Source organism: Petaurus breviceps, unplaced genomic scaffold (assembly GCF_028583685.1).
Source record: "Petaurus breviceps papuanus isolate PSGF00001 unplaced genomic scaffold, PetGlider_PUasm1.0 185, whole genome shotgun sequence".
Lineage (NCBI taxonomy): Eukaryota > Metazoa > Chordata > Mammalia > Diprotodontia > Petauridae > Petaurus > Petaurus breviceps.
The window spans coordinates 22,641,920-22,649,199 of record NW_027185797.1 but is presented as its reverse complement, the minus strand read 5'-3'; the positions used below and the strand labels follow the sequence as shown (position 1 = coordinate 22,649,199).

General features: G+C 42.9%; 1 long non-coding RNA gene across 1 annotated transcript in view; it reads left to right on the top strand.

The window, feature by feature from the left end:
• The window catches only part of LOC138161477 (uncharacterized), a 117,844-nt gene extending 110,851 nt beyond the window's left edge, over positions 1 to 6,993 (top strand). The window contains exon 4 of the long non-coding RNA XR_011168379.1: positions 6,423 to 6,993. This is a non-coding gene — a long non-coding RNA (uncharacterized lncRNA). The remainder of the gene's footprint in view (positions 1 to 6,422) is intronic.
• Positions 6,994 to 7,280: the final 287 nt, after the last annotated feature.

The window sequence follows — 7,280 nt, the reverse complement described above, 5'->3', positions numbered from 1 at the left end:
ATCTATCTATCTATCTATCTATCTATCTATCTATCTATCTATCTATCTATCTATCTATCTATCTATCTATCTATCTATCTATCCATGTATCCATCTACCCATCCATCTATCTTTCTGTCCATCTCTCTATCTACGCACCCACTTTGGAATAGAGAAGTGGTATGACTAGATGTATAACCATACAGAAGGTGATTTTGGGTGGCAGTTTGAAGGATGGACTGACAGGGGGAGAGAATAGAGGTAGGAAGATTAATAGTCTAGACATGTGGCAAAAAGGGTGGTGGGAATGAGGATAGAGATAAGGGGATGAATGCAAGTGGTATCTTGGAGCTAGAATCACGTACATAGGAACTGAGAGTGACCCCAGAGGCCATCTAATCTAATTCTCTCACTTTACAAATGAGAAATCCCGGGTCCAGAGAAGTTAGTTAAAATACTCAAGGTGATAGTCAATATTAGAGATGGGATTGGGCCTAGACCTTCTAACTCCCAATCCAATGCTTGATAAAACGGGGCAACTCACTCGATATGTGAGATGAGGAAGAAAGAGAGTCAAATAGAAGACCAAACCATAATACTAATTTACTTAGATGTAAATTTCAATTGATTGGTTTCAGTTATATAAAACTGTCCTTATAGTTTAAATTTTACATTAAAATCTTTCACAAGAATCTTCTAATGTTTCATTGGTTGTAGGCTTGAGGGCAAGTTTGGACTAGTCCTACCAATCTGGAAAGCCTTGGCTACCAAGTCTGGTGATGGAATCAATGGATGGCTGGTGCTTGAAGAATGGTTTAATCAAGTTCAGAGAGACCCTCTTCAAGTTGGCTGCAGGAAAATAAAATTTCCAGCCAAAGCCTGTCTACTACGTCCCATGGAACAAAATCATGGGTATTAGTTATATTGAATTCTGGAAGCCATTTTACATGATTAGAGTCCCATTACTAGACACCACTAATTTTGATATTATTCCTACCCACTCCTAAGGGCATAATAATATGTTCCTCTCCCAGTTGTCCACAAGATGTCAGTACTTTCCTACACCATAGTAGCCCCAGAAGTAACCATCTGGTAGTTGAAAAATCTGCCCACACATGTCAATTCCATGTTCACGCCTACCAAGAGTTCCCAGGTGTTTGGTCCCTTGGCAGTGGTCTGACTTCATCTTGTAAAACTCCATCCCTATTCAAACAAGAGAGAGCTGAGCCATCCTCTGATTGACTGTTGACTGGAAACTCTGGCTTCCTTCTTTGGCCTGTTGTGTTTGACTGCAATCCCTTGCAGTCCCTCTGGTAAAACATGGCAGGCTCAAATTGAAAATTGAGCATGGAGCTGGTATGAACTGGAAAGAGTAATCAACGTTTTGGGTTCTAGTCTTAGATTAATGACATCATAGCTTGGAGCTGGTTGGTCCCAGCAGATGATACACAAAAGAATGTGTTTCTGACTCATTTGACTTCTTGGTAATGACCCCTTGGTGAAGCATTATGCAGCCATCCTGTTTATGGCCCAAATTAGCTATGAGCCATTGGAAGGTGAGAGACTGCATGCTAACCCCGACTGGGAAGAGACAAAGCATTCAGTAGAATGGGAGCAGATGTGCTTCGCATCCCATAAGCCAGCCTTGGACTCAGGATGCTTTTGGTGCTGTCTCAATAAACGGCAATGTGGGTGTCAGTTCTGGCTTCAGGAGCTCATTGGAAGGAAGAATAGGCCAATATTTCACACTGATGATCTCCAAATGGTGTCTAGTTGACTAGGACAATGGCAAACACTCCAGATATCTTTTCCAGGCCTGCTCTTACACAGCAGACAACAGTTTGGGTACAGCTATGCAAGATTTCTGTATACTTAAAAACCAACAAGCTGTATACATGGCTGATTAATGTTTTCAAACTGAGCATCTTCTTCTATCCTTTGTATATGGAAAGGCTTATATTTGCTAGTGACCATAAAGTTATAAAAATTACTTAAAAATTAAAATATGGCAACAAGGAGGGAGACAACAAGAATTTAAGTGCCTACTATGAATCAGTTAGTGTTCTGAGCACTTCACAAAGATTATTTTTTGTCCTGAACAGGTTACCTATTTAAAAAAGAGAAAAAATAATTCAACTTGGTTGTATAGTAAGCCATAGGATGCCATAGGATCTCAGGCTGTCTGGCAATGCTCCTCTCTAGAAATTCATTTTTATTTTGTCCACACTCATCTGTGTACACGTGGTTTCCCCTTCCCAGAATGGAAGCTCCTTGCGGGCAGGCTTTGTTTCATTTCTGTCTTTAGATCCCCAGCACCCAGAATAGCAACTTGAAGTCAGGGACTGTTCTGTTTTTGCCTTTGTACCCCCCAGTACCCAGCACACAGTAGGTACATAATGAATCCTCCTTGGGTTGGATTTAATTGAATCAAATTGAACTCCTCGGAAATGGCATCTGGTCAGTGAGGATTTGTTGTTCTTCACACATGGCATGCAACAACTCAGTTCAATTCACCAGATTCTTACTGAATGCTTATTACATGCTAGCGCCAACCTTCAAAACTCCTCACAGCTGGTAGTGGATATAGGGAAGGTGGTTGCCAAGGTTTGCAAGTATGCAAACGCACCTTCCTGCAATGGAAGCATGCCCCTTCCAGTGTGGGCACCCTGAGACAAGGCTCTAGCTATGTCTCTGAGTGTGTCTCTCTATCAGTGTCTGGTGTTGACAGCTGCCTAAGTTTCTCTCAGCAAGGCATCACTTCCAGTCTCTTATTTGTTTTTTTCCTGACCAACACAGGATGCAATTTTGCTGGATGCAAGCTGTGGCTCTCACAACTACCCTTCAAGTACAAGGACTCACTCTTTTCTGAGTTCAGCACCATCATCACTACCTCCCACTACCAGTACTTTGTACCTATTAATAGTGAAGGTTTCAGAGCTTCTAAAGACTGGACCCCACATTCCCGTTCATTACTACGACAGTGGTAGAGTCAAGGGAAGACCAGATGCTGGGAGACTGCTCCAGAAGCTGGCTCGTTCCTGCACCCCCAGCCTCTTCACCCTGCTCACATTTCTTCACTGCCTCTTCTTGGTTTCAAGTGTTTTTTCTTTCCAGAGAGTTTCTTTCTTGATGACCTGGAGAATATAGATGAGAATATAGATGTCTTCCTCCAGCCACTCTGGGCCCACAGGGCTGCCTAAGCTCCTAGCCGAGATAGCAATATAACCCAATATAAACCATATTTGTCCCTCCATACTTGTTTGGAGGGAGATCTTCTGTCCTTTTCCTTTCCCTTCATGGCTCACTGCTGTTCAACTATCGTATTTCTGCCATGTCACCAGGCACTCCTGACAGGAGGTTTAATGGCCATTCTATGTACTCAGCTGCCTTTAATTGCCTTTTAACACATTCCTGCCATGCCCTAACATAAGCAGAAGCAAATTGAATTTATTCCACCATCAGAAATCTGATCATTTAATTAGAGGCAGCATGGCATTTTGGGAAGAGTGTTGGACTTAGAGACATGACCTAGGCTCAAACTTTCCTCTTCTGTTTGCTGGTTGTTTTACCCTGAACAAGTCACTTTGCAGACTTCACCTCTCTGGCCTCTGGTTCCTCATCTTTTGGATGAGGAGTTGGGCTAGAAGGCCCTAAAGGTCCCTTCCACTTCTAAATCGAGGACCCTCTGACCTCAATGGTTTTCTTTGCCAACTACTCTCCCAATGCCCACACTTCCCAAGCTATCACCTCTCTAGGTCTGGTCACTGAATCAATTTGGAATCCACTTAACTGTTTTCATCTTGTCTGCATTTCTGCATCTTGACCACAGGGAAATCATGAGAGGTTTTATCAAATATTTTACTGAAATTCAGGTAATTCCTTGATATGCTAGTCTAGAATTCCTATCAAAAAAGGAAATTAGACTATTATAGCTTTCATTCTTCCATGTTTCAGAGAGAGAGTCTGAATTAGTCTCCATCTTATTTAAGGAGACCATGGGTTTGATAGGTAGATACCTACTATAGCAAGTAGAACAATGGTTCTGTACCTCTAGCCCATGGGGTTCTTACTTTGGTGTCTGTGATTTCTTTTAATATGCAAAGAAAAAAACCCTGAAATCTACATTTCAATATAATTGGGTGCCTGGAATGTGGTAGGTGTTTAATAAACAGATGTTCCTCTCTCCCTTTCCCCATTACCTCTCTGCCAAGAGGTGGGAGAGAACTGTTTCCATCATGAGTTTTGTAATCATGATAGGTTGCTGCTTAGAATAGAAGACTAAAGTCTTTCAGAACTGTTTTTCATCACATCATTGTCATGGTCATCTCAGAAATGTCTCCCCTGCTTCTGCTCACTTCACTCAGCATCACTGGTTCACACTAATCTCTCTCTCTGAATTTCATTATATTCCTTATTACTGATGGGGCGATAAAATCCCATTATGTCCTGGTCACATGAGAAAGCCTGATGTTGCCCATCTAATAGCATGAGTTTGGGTGGTGCCTGTTCCATTCCACTCAGTCTGATTTAACAAGTGCCTATGGAACGTCTACCTAGAATGACAATCACTAACACTTCACCAATATTTTTTCATTTTACCCTTACAAAAATCCTAGAAGGAAGGTGCTATTATTATTTCCATTTTACAGATGAGGAAACTAAAGCAGTCGGAATTTAATCGATTTGTCCAGGGTCACACAGGCTTGTAATCAATCATTTGAACTTAGGTTTTCCTGACTCCAGGTTCAGTACTCTGTCCACTGTGCCACCTAGTGGCCTCTACTATCTACTACATGTAAAACATGACTATACAAAGATGAAATGAAGAAGTCTCCACCCTCAAGGAGCTTATACTCTGCTAGAAGGACACAATATATGCATATGTGGGTAAATAAAAGACAGGCATGTGGGGGAGGTGCAAGACTGAATGAAGCCTTTGTGGGAAGGCTGCCAAAAATGTTTCTTTTTGACTCACTCAGTACAGAGCAAAGAAAATCCTCAGAGGGAAAGGGAGATCTGTGCCCTGGGAATCTTTCCAAGGCTGGAAAGCTTGCCTAGAGCAAACAGGAATGTGTAAATCCCAAGGCCAGCTTAGGTCGCTATGGAAATGCAAACGTGGGCAAGCCAAGGCCAAGGTGGCAGGCACAAGTTCCTGAGCTAGCAGGATGTGGGTAGCAACCTCTCCACCAAGCAAAAGCAGATTTTTAGCTACGGCTTCACTAAGAGATTCCCAGGCAGCTGACAAAATGGTAAGGGTGAGAGGTAAATGAGCAGAGCAGTCATAAAGGTGCTAAGGATGGAAGGCCATTCAAAGTTCTGTTTCATTATCAGGGGAACCTGATAGGGCTGGTCTGGCCCAACAAGGGGGGGGGGGGGGGAACCACACTTTTGGATCTGGCTCCTCCAATCTCCCTGCCGTTTGCTGGCTTTGTGCCTTCACTTTCTAAATTGCCAAGAAGAATGCAGAAGCAGAAGAACAAGACAGTAATGGGTGGTACAGTGGTGAGATGGGTCCCTCTAGAGAAGCCATATAATGACAGATGCTGGCTATTAAAACAAGAGAGAGAGCGGCCTTAGCAGGAGGTTTTGGGTGGACAGAGCACAGGATTTAGAGGTGGATGGGGCCTCAGGGTTCAGCTGCTCCCACCCCCCCATTTTGACAGATAAGGGAACTGAGGCCTAGAGGGTCTAAGTCATTTGTCCAAGGTCACAAAGACTATTATGGGTCTAGAGTTGGAAGGGGATTCAGAGGCTAGCTTGTTCAATGCCCTCATTTTACTGATGAGGAAATGGATGTTGAAAGTGAAAAAATGAGTTCTCTCTGTCCTCTTTCCCCCCAGCTATCTGACTTCAAATTCTGACCTTTTCCCTCTTGTTAAGGTCTGCCTTCCATGACCCACATGCCATTGCTGAACACCAACTTCTCTGTTCTAGGGAAGTACTATCAGTTAAACAGATGGACGTGAAATCAGAACTAGGGCAAGGCAACCTGGGCTTTGTCCCAGAGTGCTGGCATTAAGAGGGTGTTGATGGGCCTTGTGTTCTCCTAGCAGTAGAAAACACCTAAATTTGGCCCCTAATTAGCAAGGACAATTAGTTAAAACAGGAAGCTAGCAAATGACAAGTATCTTCCTCTCCCCTTCCCCTTGTGACACTGTGGATGCACTCTTCCCCATCCTAACCCTGCCCTGTTCCTTCTTGCTGTGGCAGCCTCCCCAGTAGCAGCTTTGTAGTGTCTCAGAGTCTTTCTACTGGGCTGATGTTTTAGGAAGCAAGATTTCTCAGGTGTCTTCCCGTCCTCCCTAAAATGGAATTCACTCAAGATCTTGTCCTGCGCAGATACATTGTGTAACCTTTGGGCTAAGTTCCAGAATGACTAGTTCCGTATCTGCCATGCACCTGCTCTGATCATCCTTCTTTCTCCTTCTGCCCATAAATTCTAGCAGGACAATGGATTCTGATGACTGCTTCCCATCTGCTGAAGGTCAAAGACATTATCCAAAGATGGAAAAACTGGATCAAAGGGAGCTTGTTGGTTGAACCATTCACCTCCTTGACTCCTTCCCCTGGACAAGGTCCAGGATACACATGTTCATCATGTTTTATTTTTAGAATTTAAGCCTCTCTGAGAGAAAGGTTGTGAACTCCAATTTTACCACCAACATTTGTCTCATCGCTTCCAAGACCTCATCAGGATCAACACCAGGTAAATTTGCTGAGTTACCAAAATGGTCTTTGTTCTGTGGAGTGATGAATTCAAGACCCTTTTTCAAATCTTTTATCTCATACTTAATAATTGTTAGTCCTGAAACAAGTCACTTAACCTTCCTGGTTTTCAGTTTCTTCCTCTTCAAATTGAGGGGGTTGGATTAGATAGGTTCTGAAACCCCTTCCAGCTGTAAATCTATGATCCTTCCTGAGCCTCTATTTCTTTATCTGTAAAATGAGAATAATCATGTTATTAGTACTGACTTCACTGACTGGTGAAGATCAAAACAGATAATTTGTACAAAGTACTTCACCAATTCTAAAAAGTTAAATAAATGTGCTATTCTCCTAGATTCTCCTCTCTTTTTTGTGCCTTGGGGACCCTCTCTTCCTTTACTCCCCCCTTTTCCTCCACCTACTGCCTTTTAGGTGCCCCAGAATCTCCAAGGTGGTGCCCACAAAGCCTGGGCTCTTGACCTTGCTGCAACCCTGAAATCTATAAGGGATGCCAGAACTATCTAGTTCAATCTCCTTAATGAGGCCCAACGAGGTTAAATAATTTGCTTGAAGTCACAGAGCTAGCAAAATGCAGA